Genomic DNA, 14,892 nt, shown 5'->3' on the forward strand with positions numbered 1-14,892 from the left:
ACACACTCATATGCACAAAACACCCTCCAAACGGGCTCACACCAAAGCCCGTGGGAGCTTCACTCCCGAATTTTACAGTACAGTACAGTTGTTTGACGGCCAGTCTGGTTTTGACCAGCGCCACGTCACCACAAAGCATTCACCGCTTCCCATTTTCTATGATGCATGTGTGGCAATGCCTTACCAATCGAAGGGTGGGTTACGAGATTGGGATTTTCCAAGTATGATATTTTTATTCGCTTTGGTCTGCTCCATCTCTTGGGAGAGCAATATATTGTAAATTCCTATCATAAGAATCAAAAGGAGAGTTTGATGAAGCTAAAATAAATATCCCCTGGTATACTTTTAAGTATGCCTAGTGTATGTCTTCTATCTGCGCATGCGCGAGGCAGGTAGTTTAAGGCATCACTAGTCGACTGATCTAGATATTTCAGATAGCCTACACACCCACCCAAAGAAACCGACACTCACCCACTCACTGTCCTCATCTGGAACTAGGTATGATTAAGTCCATCTTATCACTTAGTAAGCAGACGTGTGTCTGTTCTTATTTTCCATATGTTATTATTTAGTGCGTATGTTTATGTAAGCTAAATACTTAGTTTTATTGTTCTTGTTTTTGCCAACCGTTTCATTTCGCCCCTGATGTGGTTGGATATTACGTTCTCGAAGACTTCGAGGTGTGCTCATAAAGTATGATAACTGGATCTAAACAATTTTCTAGCTTGCGAATCTATCGGGACGTAACATTATCATGCAAAGTAAAAAGGAAAAGAGTAATCACATATGTTTATGTATGTACAAGAAATCTGATCGAGCTCATTTGTGCGTGCATGAATGTATTTATGTACGCCCGTATGTTTACATCTGTACAGGTGCTTGGTTATAAGGGACTAACGTATGTTACATAGAAGGAATATGCAGCGGAAACCTAATGGCAAGACGCAGTTGACAAAGAAGGGGAGGAAGTGCCGAAAAAGGCCTCTCAGCTTGAGCATTTGACACCGGTTGCGTTAACACAACTTTCAAAAGGCATGATATGTTGGGAAACATGTTCACACTCGCGTGCACTTCCGCGTCCATCAGAGAACTGAACGTTGTATCCGCGCCTATCTGTGGATATGAGACTTGCAGTTAATGAAAATAATTGTGAAATGTATCAACAGTCTACCGATATGAGATTTAACGAGTACATAAAGTAATTGCGAGATATAGCTATAGTCTACGGATAAGAGACTAAAGGTTTCATGAAAATAATTTTAATGTATACACTCAATCTTATTTACTTATTAATCTACCTTATTTTTTTTCGTTTACACACACACACACACACACACACACACACACACACACACACACACACACACACACACACACACACACACACACACACACACACACACACACACACACGCCCGGTGGCGGATTGGTAAGGCACTGGCCTCACAAGCCGGAGAACCGGGGTTCGATTCCCTGGCCGGGCGGAGACAAGTTGGGTTTGTCTCCTTTCACGTGTAGCCCCTGTCCACCTAGCAGCGAGTAGGTACGGGACGTTAGTCAAGGAGTTGTGACCTTGCATTCCCGGTGTGTGGAGTGTGAGTGGTCTCAGACCTACCCAGAGATCTGCTAATAATGAGCTCTGAGCTCACTGCCGTAGGGTGGTGTCTGGCTGTCTCGAAAAGAGGCTGCAGCAGATCCGAGGTGAATGCACACACACACACACACACACACACACACACACACACACACACACACACACACACACTTTCAACGAATGGACGGCTTGAAGAACGTTCTGAAGAAAAGTGCAGATTGTGGATCCCAACGCAAAGAGAAGTGCCTTTTTGTATTTGCAGGGTGGGGGGAAATTGCTCGTGGGGTAGTGGGAAAGTAAGGAAAGAGGAGAGGGGGAGGGATTGCTGGGGAAATGGAAGGTAATGAGGAGGTGGAGGAATTGGCCCTGACGGGCCGCCGAAAGGTGGACAAACGACCGCAAGACGAGCTGGATGATGACGACATGTCTAATAGGAATGTGAAGATTAGAGGTATAGATAGGAGCAATACAGTAGAAAGTGATGAGAATATTTTCAAGGGATTTAAAGAGGGTGGGGGGGACACAACCCCCCCCCCCCCCCCGACTGACAAGACTAGAAGAGAAGGTCGATAAGATGAACGAGGACTTGGAACGTAGGTTCGGTAATGTTGACAGTATAATACGAAGAATTGAAAAATTGGAAGAACTAGAGAGGGCGAACAAAAACTTAACTAAGGAAATTGAAGAATTAAAACAACAGTTAAAAGAAGTAAAAGATGAGAATAAAGTCTTAAAGGAGAATAATATGGAGAACAAGGAGGGTTGGAAAAAAATTCAAGAAAATAGCAAGGTTGCATTCACTGACATAATCAGACAGCAAATGAATGAACAAACTGAAAACTCAGTTATTAAAGTGATGAGACAGAAGGAGAATATAGTAAGAGACTTAGCAGACAAAAAGAAATGTATAATTATATTAGGAATGGAAGAGAAACATAACCCAGATAGAACCACAAGAATCAAAGAGGAAAATGAAAAAGTAAGCCAATTACTAGAATCAGTTCAGGAAGATGAACCAGAAATTATGAAACAAATCGAAGAGAAATTTAGACTTGAAAAGCATAGCACAGACAAGACCAGACCAATTAAGATTAAATTCAAGTCACAAACAACGGCAGAGAATATCTTATCCAAAACAGGGAAACTAGCAACAAGTGAACAATACAAAAAGATATGGATAAAAAGGGAAATGAATAAAGAGGAAAGAGAGGAAGAAAAGCAGAAAAGACTGGAAGCTAAGGCAAAAAACGAGAACAGAACGGAGTCAGAGAAAGAGAGATTCTATTGGAGAGTAGTGAACATGAAACTAAGGAAGTTCGACATACAAAAGAAAAACATAAGGGAAACAGAGAACACAATGGAAGTGGCAGAAAACTAAGAGTGTCTTACACAAATATAGATGGATTAATAACAGGATTGAATGAGCTGAATGATTATTTGAAAGAAAAAGAACCGGACATAATGGGAATTGTAGAAACAAAATTAAAAGGCCCACTACCACCCAACAGTGTAGGACATGATGCATACAATTATTGGATTAGAAACAGAGAGAAAAAGCAAGGGGGTGGAGTTATGTTCCTGACTAAGAAGGATATAAACGTGAAAGGTGTCATATATGGAAAGAATACAGTAGAGATGATTATGATAGAAGTGGAAGACAGAGATAAGAAGAGCAGAAAATTTGTGATAAATTATGTGCCTCCGAAAACAGCCTCATGGGAGGAGAGTGAACATAAAAGTATGTTAGAGGACACAAAGATAACATTAAATAAAATAATGGAAGATGGAGGAAGAATAGTTATGATGGGCGACTTTAATTGCAAAGAAATCTGCTGGGAAGAAATGACAGTAAAGGGTGGAGATGACTCATGGGGAAACGCTCTACTTGAGATGATTATTGACCACACAATGACACAATGGATACAGGAGAACACTAGGTATAGAAATGAAGAAGAACCATCGAGACTAGACTTAATAATTACATCTGAACCTAGAATAGTGGACAAGATTGAATATAAAACACCAATAGGTAAAAGTGACCACATATTGATTGAACTGGAACTTAATGAAGAAAAATATATCAAAAGAAATGAACAATATAGAAAAGGAAGAATGATGTATGAAAAAAACAAACTTTGATAAAATAAGAGAATTCTTTCAACAAGAAAACTGGGAAGAAATATACAAAGAAGAAACAACAGTGGAAAAGAAATGGAATATTTTGACAAAAATTTACAAAAAAGGAGTGGAAAAGTATGTCCCAAGACAAAAACAAGAAAAAGAATATGTAAAATGCTGGTACAACAAAAGTTGTAGGGAGTTAAAAGATAAAAGAGACAAAGCCTGGACCAGATGGAAAAAAGACAGAAAACCTGAAAAATGGAAAATATATACCAGTTATAGAAATGAATATGTACAAACATGCAGAGAGGAAAAGAGAAAATATGAAAAAGACGTCATAGAAAAGTGTAAAGATCAACCAAAACTATTCTACATATTTGTAAACAATAAACTGAAAAACAAACAGGACTTGGAGAAATTAAGACAAGGGGGAGTTGAATACACTGAGGAAATGGAAATGGCGGAAATTATGAACAAACATTTTAAATCAGTGTTTACAAGGGAGAACATACAACCTGAAGAGATTGAATGGAAAGAGAAAGTCCCCCCTATAGAAAAAATAGAAGTATCAAAGAATGAAATATTGATACAATTGAGTAATCTTGATGTCAGAAAATCCCATGGACCAGATGAAATAGCAAATTGGATTCTGAAAGAATGCAGGAATGAACTGGCAGACAAAATACATAGCATAATAAGCAGTTCCTTGAAAGAAGGAAAAGTTCCAGAAGATTGGAAAAAAGCAAATATAGTACCTATATATAAAGGAGGAAATAAAGAGGAACCTACCAACTATAGACCAGTCTCTCTAACAAGTACAATAGCAAAAATTTGTGAAAGAATTATCAAAAATAGATGGGTAAAATACTTGGAAAAAAACAACGTACTAAATCCAAGGCAATTTGGATTCAGACAAGGACGATCATGCGTCACCAATTTAATATGCTTCTATTCAAGGCTAATAGATATAATACAAGAAAGAGATGGATGGGCTGATTGTGCATTTCTAGACCTAAAAAAAGCTTTTGACAAAGTACCACATAAGAAGTTGCTTAAGAAACTAGAATCTGAAGGAGGAATACAAGGTAAATTACTAAATTGGATGGAAGACTTTTTGCAAGAAAGAAAAATGAGAGTAGTGATAAGAAACCAACACTCAAAATGGAATGAAGTAATAAGCGGTGTCCCGCAGGGAACAGTCCTGGCCCCAATAATGTTTGCTATATATATTAATGATATGGATGAAGGAATTGAAAGCTATATGAGCTTCTTTGCAGACGATGCAAAACTACTGAAAAGAGTGAAAACTGAAGAAGATTGTGAATCACTACAGAGAGATCTAAATAAAGTACAGGAATGGAGTAAGAAGTGGGAGATGGAGTTCAATACAAAAAAGTGTAGTATAATGGAATTTGGAAAAAGCAAGAAAAAAAAGAACAGTAGTATCATATAAATTGGTAGAAGGAATAAAAAAAGTAGAAAATGAAAAGGACCTGGGAGTCATTGTTATGAATAATATGTCACCTGAAAAACATATAAATAAGATTTTTGGAGAAACTTATAATTTAATAAGAACAATCAAAGTGGCATTTACATACCTGGATGAAGAAATGGTGAGGAAAATCCTAATCACCCTAATAAGACCAAGATTAGAATATGCAGCAACAATATGGTCACCAAGTACGAAAAAATGTATAAAAAAACTTGAAAGAATACAAAGAGCAATTACAAAACTGGCACCAACACTCTCAAAACTATCATATGAAGAGAGACTACAAAAACTTGAACTACAGACACTAGAGCAAAGAAGAGAGAGAGGAGATTTGATAGCTATTTACAGAATCATGAAAGGCATAGAAATTACTGATAGAGAGAATCTGATAAAATGGGATGACAGAAATACAAGAGGACACGGAAAGAAAATAAAAAAAGACAGCTATAGAAGAGATTTGAAAAAGAACAGCTTTCCACACAGAGTAATAGACAGTTGGAACAAGTTAGATGAGAAAGTGGTGTGTGCAAAAACAATACATGAATTTAAAAATTGTTTAGATAAAATGAGAAATGAAGACGGGACCCCACGAGCATAGCTCCCCTTCCCGTAAAATACAACTAGGTAAATACAACTAGGTAAATACACACACACACACACACACTTCAACGAACGGACGGCATAGAAGACGTTCTGAAGAAAATTGAAGTTTCGTGGATCCCAAAGCAAAGAGAAGTGCCTATTGTATTTGCAGGGTGGGGGAAAATTGCTCGTGGGGTAGTGGGAAAGTAGGGAAAGAGGAGAAGGGGAGGGATTGCTGGGGAAATGGAAGGAAATGAGGAAGGAGTAGACTTGGCCCAGGCAGACAGGCGAAAGGTAAACAAACGGCCCCCCGACCAGCTGAGCGACGATGAAATGTCTAATAAAAATGTAAAGATTAGAAGTATAGATAAGAGCAATACAGTAGAAAGTGATGAGAATATTTTCCAGGGATTTAAAGAGGGCGGGGGGGACCCACCCCCGACTGACAAGACTAGAAGAGAAGGTCGATAAGATGATCGAGGACTTGGAGCGTAGGTTCGGTCATGTTAACAACATTCTACAAAGGGTTGAAAAATTGGAAGAACTAGAGAAGGCGAACAAAAACTTAACTGATGAAATAGAAAACCTGAAAAGACAGTTAAAAGAAGTAAAGGTGGAGAATGAGGAATTGAAGAGGAATAGTAAAGAAAACAGAGAGGGATGGAAGTCGATAAAAGAAAACAGTAAAGTTGCATTTACTGATATAATTAAACAGCAAATGAGAGAACAAACTGAAGACTCAGTTATTAAAGTGATGAGACAGAAGGAGAATATAGTAAGAGACTTAGCTGACAAAAAGAAATGTATAATTATATTAGGAATAGAAGAGAAACATAACCCAGATAGAACCTCAAGAACCAATGAGGAAAATGAAAAAGTAAGCAGTTTACTAAAATTAGTTCAGGAAGATGAACCAGAAATTATGAAGGAAATTGAGGGAAAATTCAGGCTCGGAAAGTATAGTACAGATAAGACCAGACCAATTAAGATTAAATTCAGGTCACAAACGACGGCAGAGAATATCTTATCCAAAACAGGGAAACTAGCAACAAGTGAACAATATAAAAAGGTATGGATAAAAAGGGAAATGAATAAAGAGGAAAGAGAGGAAGAAAAGCAGAAAAGACTTGAAGCTAAGAAAAAAACAACGAGAGCAGAACGGAGTCAGAGAAAGAGAGATTCTATTGGAGAGTAGTGAACATGAAACTAAGGAAGTTCGACATACAAAAGAAAAACAAAAGGGAAACAGAGAACACAATGGAAGTGACAGAAAACTAAGAGTGTCTTACACAAATATAGATGGATTAATAACAGGATTGAATGAGCTGAATGATTATTTGAAAGAAAAAGAACCGGACATAATGGGAATTGTAGAAACAAAATTAAAAGGCCCACTACCACCCAACAGTGTAGGACATGATGCATATAATTATTGGATTAGAAACAGAGAGAAAAAGCAAGGGGGTGGAGTTATGTTCCTGACTAAGAAGGATATAAACGTGAAGGGTGTCATATATGGAAAGAATACAGTAGAGATGATTATGATAGAAGTGGAAGACAGAGATAAGAAGAGCAGAAAATTTGTGATAAATTATGTGCCTCCGAAAACAGCCTCATGGGAGGAGAGTGAACATAAAAGTATGTTAGAGGACACAAAGATAACATTAAATAAAATAATGGAAGATGGAGGAAGAATAGTTATAATGGGCGACTTTAATTGCAAAGAAATCTGCTGGGAAGAAATGACAGTAAAGGGTGGAGACAGCTCATGGGGAAACGCTCTACTTGAGATGATTACTGACCATACAATGACACAATGGATACAGAACACCAGGTATAGAAATGAAGAAGAACCATCGAGACTAGACTTAATAATTACATCTGAACCTAGAATAGTGGACAAGATTGAATATAAAACACCAATAAGTAAAAGTGACCACATATTGATTGAACTGGAACTTAATGAAGAAAAATATATGAAAAGAAATGAGCAATATAGAAAAGGAAGAATGATGTATGAAAAAACAAACTTTGATAAAATAAGAGAATTCTTTCAACAAGAAAACTGGGAAGAAATATACAAAGAAGAAACAACAGTGGAAGAGAAATGGAATATTTTGACAAAAATTTACAAAAAAGGAGTGGAAAAGTATGTCCCAAGACAAAAACAAGAAAAAGAATATGTAAAATGCTGGTACAACAAAAGTTGTAGGGAGTTAAAAGACAAAAGAGACAAAGCCTGGACCAGATGGGAAAAAGACAGAAGACCTGTAAAATGGAAAATATATACCGGTTATAGAAATGAATATGTACAAACGTGCAGAGAGGAAAAGAGAAAATATGAAAAAGATGTCATAGAAAAGTGTAAAGATCAACCAAAACTATTCTACAGATTTGTAAACAATAAACTGAAAAACAAACAAGACTTGGAGAAATTAAGACAAGAGGGAGTTGAATACACTGAGGAAATAGAAATGGCGGAAATTATGAACAAACATTTTAAATCAGTGTTTACAAGGGAGAACATACAACCTGAAGAGATTGAATGGAAAGAGAAAGTCCCCCCTATGGAAGAAATAGAAGTAACAAAGAATGAAATATTGACACACTTGAGTAATCTTGATGTCAGAAAATCGCATGGACCAGATGATATAGCAAACTGGATTCTGAAAGAATGCAGGAATGAATTGGCAGACAAAATATATAGCATACTAAACAGTTCCTTGAAAGAAGGAAAAGTTCCAGAAGATTGGAAAAAAGCAAATATCGTACCTATATATAAAGGAGGATATAAAGAAGAACCTACAAACTATAGACCAGTCTCTCTAACAAGTACAATAGCAAAAATTTGTGAAAGAATTATCAAAAGTAGATGGGTAAAATATTTAGAAAAAAACAAAATGTTAAATCCAAGGCAATTTGGATTCAGACCAATTTAATATGTTTCTATTCAAGGCTAATAGATATAATACAAGAAAGAGATGGATGGGCGGACTGTGCATTTCTAGACCTAAAGAAAGCTTTTGACAAAGTACCACATAAGAAGTTGCTTAAGAAATTAGAAACTGAAGGAGGAATACAGGGAAAACTACTAAATTGGATGGAAGACTTTTTGCAAGAAAGAAAAATAGAGTAGTGATAAGAAACCAGCACTCAAAATGGGATGAAGTAATAAGCGGTGTTCCGCAGGGAACAGTTCTGGCCCCAATAATGTTTGCTATATATATTAATGATATGGATGAAGGAATAGAAAGTTATATGAGCTTCTTTGCAGATGATGCAAAACTACTGAAAAGAGTGAAAACTGAAGAAGATTGTGAATCACTACAGAGACATCTAAATATAGTACAGGAATGGAGTAGGAAGTGGGAGATGGAGTTCAATACAAAAAAGTGTAGTATAATGGAATTTGGAAAAAGCAAAAACAGAATAACAGGAGCATATAAATTGGGAGAAGAAGGAATAAAAAAAGTAGAAAATGAGAAGGACCTGGGAGTCATTGTTATGAATAATATGTCACCTGAGAAACATATAAATAAGATTTTTGGAGAAACTTATAATTTAATAAGAACAATCAAAGTTGTATTTACATACCTGGATGAAGAAATGGTGAAGAAAATCCTAATCACCCTGATAAGACCAAGATTGGAATATGCAGCAACGATATGGTCACCAAGTACAAAAAAATGTATAAAAAAACTTGAAAGAATACAAAGAGCAATTACAAAACTGGCACCAACACTCTCAAAACTATCATATGAAGAGAGACTAGAAAAACTTGAACTACAGACACTAGAGCAAAGAAGAGAGAGGAGATTTGATAGCTATTTACAGAATCATGAAAGGCATAGAAATTACTGATAGAGAGAATCTGATAAAATGGGATAACAGAAATACAAGAGGACACGGAAAGAAAATAAAAAAAGACAGCTATAGAAGAGACTTGAAAAAGAACAGCTTTCCTCACAGAGTAATAAACAGTTGGAACAAGTTAGATGAGAAAGTGGTGTGTGCAAAAACAATACATGAATTTAAAAATAGTTGAGATAAAATGAGATATGAAGACGGGACTCCACGAGCATAGCTCCCCTTCCCGTAAAATACAACTAGGTAAATACAACTAGGTAAATACACATAGAGAGAGAGGAGATTTGATAGCTACTTACAGAATCATGAAAGGCATAGAAATTATTGATAGAGAGAATCTGATAAAATGGGATGATAGAAATACAAGAGGGCACGGAAAGAAAATCAAGAAAGACAGCTATAGAAGAGATGTGAAAAAGAACAGCTTTCCTCACAGAGTAATAGACAGTTGGAACAAGTTAGATGAGAAAGTGGTGTGTGCAAAAACAATACATGAATTTAAAAATAGTTTAGATAAAATGAGATATGAAGACGGAAACCACGAGCATAGCTCCCCTTCCCGTAAAATACAACTAGGTAAATACACACACGTTGGTCGGGGTGGCAGCGAAGTCTGGACTCCGGTGAAATCTTCAAAATTACGAGGATCACAACGACGAGGAAGTACCTGTGTTGTATTAATAGGTGTAGTGGGAAGGTGAAGAAAAAGGAGAAGGGGAGGGATTACTGAGGAAAATGGTCACCCTCTCTTATCTAACCATAACATACTACCCCTTAGGTGATGTATACCAAATATTTCTAATTTAACTATTTCAACTTAGACCTCCCATCTCACCTAACTATTAAGTAATACATGCATCTCTAGTTAACCACTAACATGGCAACAGGAACGAGAAGCAAATTAAAAAAAGCGGTAGAAACCATCCTCTCTAAATCTCAAGAAGAAAACCCATCACGTAACTCAAAACTAGACAAAGACAAAGACAAACCAGATCCTCATCAATTAAATCCACAGGTTGACATTACCACAAAGCCCTTAGACCATAACCGCTCACGTACCTCCGACCACGACGCCCCTAAGGCAGGTACCCCAATAATCCCTCTTTATGAGAATGATATCTTACCCTTTTTTAACCAACCCTCTCAAATAGACCCCTTTCACCCCTCACAACTACAACCACCCATTCCTCCCATCCAGCCAAATATGCAAACTACACCTCCTATAAGCCATAATCAGTTCAAACCCCATATCCCAACACACAATACCTCCCCTCACATTCAGCCACAGAACCAACCCTCTCAAATAGACCCCTTTCACCCCTCACAACTACAACCACCCATTCCTCCCATCCAGCCAAATATGCAAACTACACCTCCTATAAGCCATAATCAGTTCAACCCCCATATCCCAACACACAATACCCCTCTCCCATTCAGCCACAGTACCAACCACCACCTAACCTTCCTCCAAACCCACAATATTATCCTTATCCACAACCTCAACCAACAATAATTAACAACTATCAAACCATTACCCCCCTCACAGAAATCCCAACCTTTTCCCAAGATAGTGGATTATCCATTACTGACTTCCTGACAGCATGTGACCTGTTTTTCTCAAAAAACCAACACTACTCTGACTCAGATAAAATTAATTTGTGCCGTCAGAAAATAGACCCATCTGACATTTGCCGTTCAAAGGCAAGGATGCTAGACAGTTTAGTTGCATGTGGAATCACATATCAAGAATATAAACACCACCTTCTTAATGTCTTTCACAACAAACAAGCAAACAACATCACTTTCCTTCTCACTTTCCTCAATAACACTAGAGTCCAACCACATTCCGTTACGAACATTATGAATTTTGTAGCAAACGGAATTAAAGAAGTCAGAGAGGATCTGGAGAATAACTCTCCTTGGATCCACACTGACCAATTTAGTCAAAAGGTCATGACCATACAACACTTACTAACATTCTTTGAGATAGGTTTCTATCTCTCCCAACTCCCTCCAAAGTGTTTAAAGGAAGCCTCCAAAAGGGAACTAAACACTAGAAACCCTCTAGCTTATACCTATATCCTAGATATCACCAATGCTTGCAATGTATCTTTATCCACCCCCCACTATCTTCCCAGACTAAATAGCCTCCAGTCCCACCACCCCCCTCCCACCAACCCAGTACAACCTTCTAAGTGTTGCTCCTACCATTCATCACCCAGTCACAACACCAGAGACTGCATACAGAAACAACAAATGCAAACACAGGCACCACGCCACCCCATCCCTTGCTCAGTTCATGGAACCATTTCCCACACCGATGCCCAGTGTCGAACCCAGCAACAACAATACCCGCAGGTACAACACCACCCCATCCCTTGCTCAGTTCATGGTACTACCTCCCATACGGATGCGCAATGCAAGGTGCAATATCAAACCATACAAGCTCCACCCCCCTCCAAACCTCCACTCCTACCTACACCAACACATCCAAACAAATACTGCAGTCTACACAAAACAACAACTCACTCCAACGAAGAGTGTTACCTACAGAAATCACAACCACAACCTCACAAGAGAACTAACAAACCGTTCACCACCTCTCGACAAACAGCTCCCTCCCACACAACACGCACAACTCAACACCGATTGGGGGAACGTGTACCAGCCTCACGCACCAAACCACCATAGGAATATCTCATACACAACACAACTACGTCACCCTAAAAGTGACCCTAGATCAACTCACAGTTGACATGATGGTTGATACAGGAACAAACCTGAACATCATCCCAAGAGCTCTCTATGAAGCATTAAATGACCCACCCCAAATTCAATTTTCCAATATGGAAGGACTCCTACTAGAAGGGAGCACCATTTCTCTACACGACACCATAGACTTAAACATAGAAGTCAACAACTTCCAAGTAGGTTTCACACCTTTCCACATAGCTGACGAATGGAGTCTCGATCAACAAGGTATAATAGGATTAAAATCATTGAGGACATGGAAAACTATTATAGACCTAGAGAAAAATAACATCTTCTCAGATGTGAATGATGAGCCAACTGTCCCTGAGACACCCGACTCAGACACACAACCTCTCTCATGTCTCCCTTCCTCAAATACTCCAATTCCAACTAACAGCTATTCCTTCCGACCACCCCCTTATGTCACCTCAAAGGCATTGATGTCTAACACAGTCATCATTCCCCCTAGACATTCCATGACTGTCCCACTATTCATACCCGGAGCAATCGGACATCAGGACGTCATAATTGACTCAGAAACGTCTAGACTTACCAACATCTCAATTGAACACTCTTGGGACATAATCCAGGAAAATAGAACGGCCTTAACCATGTTAACTAACCTCTCAGACCAACACCGTAAAATCAGGAAGAATACTAACATTTGCGCAGTCCACCTCCATAATTCCCCTATCCAGGAACCACTCCCACAACACATCAACCCAGTAAGACCAACACAATCCCTCACCCCTATCCATCCAGACCAAATCATAACATCAGCTGAGGGAGAAATTCATAACGAGCTATTAGCTCTCCTACAGAGGAATAGATCAGCTGTCGCCTTAGAAGGTGAACCACTAGGCAAATGTGATATAATCAAACATCACATCCAAATTCCCCCTAACACCCCCCCTTCATACACCCCCGCTTACCGCATACCTCACAGTAGGAAATCCCAAGTCAATAGCAGTGTACAAGAGATGATACACCAAGGCGTAATTTCCCATTCAGACTCCCCATGGAACAGTCCCCTCTTTTTGGTTCCTAAGAAAGACGGAACCCTACGCCCTGTTGTAGATTTTAGGAGTGTCAATCATCTAACTCAATCTGACCCACACCCACTACCTGCCATGCAGGACGTCCTCCAATCAATAGGTAACGGTAACTCGGTTTTTTCCACCATTGACCTTAAGTCAGCCTTCTGGCAAGTAGAACTCACTGAAGAATCAAAACCCGTAACTGCATTCTCCACTGATAAAGGACATTTCCATTTTCAACGTATGCCCTTTGGCCTTAAAAACGCCCCCTCAACCCAACAACGGTTGATGACCCGCATATTCAGTGACATGATAGGAGTCTCATTATTCGTCTATTTAGACGACCTCATTATATATAGCCCCACAGAAAGAGACCACCTTAACACTTTAGAGATTGTCATCAAACGTCTCAAATATACGGGGTTAAAGATTCAATTAGGGAAATGTAGATTCCTCATGAAGGAACTCACCTTCCTAGGCCATAAAGTGGATGCAAAGGGGATCCATACCACCACAGATAAAATAGATACAATAAACAATTTCCCAACCCCCAGAAACGCAAATGAAACGCGAAGTTTCATAGGGCTAGCCTCATACTACAGACATTTCATCTACAATTTTGCACACATAGCTTCCCCCCTAACCAAATTCACAAGGAAAGGCGAACCATTTCAATGGTCAGAAACAGAACAACAAAGTTTCGACACACTGAAACACTCTCTGACCACAGCCCCTGTACTAGCCTTCCCTGACATGAAGAAAGAATTCTTTCTTTACACAGACGCCTCCTCTAAAGGAATAGGCGCAGTCCTACAACAGAAAGATGAAAATGGCAAAGAGCACCCCATAGCCTACGCAAGTAGAGTACTCAATAAGCCTGAAAGTAACTATTCAACTACACACAAAGAAGGCTTAGCCCTCATATGGGGTCTGAAACATTTTAAGTTTCTTATCCTAGGTTACAAGATAACAATATTCACTGATCACCAACCCCTAGTCTATCTCTTTAACTCCAAAGACTTACATGGGAGAGTTGCTAGATGGAAAGCAACTCTCCTTGATTACGATCCCAAGATCGTATACTTAGCTGGGAAAGCTAACGTAGTGGCAGATTGCTTGAGCAGACAAACTCACATCACCCCCATAACCCAAACCACATGCATACCTATGCAAGAACTCAGAGATGAAACTGAAAGAGACCCTATATGGTCTCCAATAAAACAACATCTCCTTTCACAAACCCCCTTACACTCCCGACCACCTGTCCCTATTGAGGAACTCAAACTGGTCGACGGAGTCATAAGGAGAACCACTAACACCAGAGAGGTTACTGTTATCCCCAGAGCCCTTAGTCCCCAAGGTCCTACACATATTGCACGACAGTGCAATGGGAGGCCACTCAGGCAGAGATAAGACACTAAACACTGCTAGGCACACATATTACTGGC

The sequence above is a fragment of the Oratosquilla oratoria genome, chromosome 23 (genome assembly GCF_046742065.1).
Source record: "Oratosquilla oratoria isolate Oo_2021 chromosome 23, ASM4674206v1, whole genome shotgun sequence".
NCBI classification, from domain to species: domain Eukaryota; kingdom Metazoa; phylum Arthropoda; class Malacostraca; order Stomatopoda; family Squillidae; genus Oratosquilla; species Oratosquilla oratoria.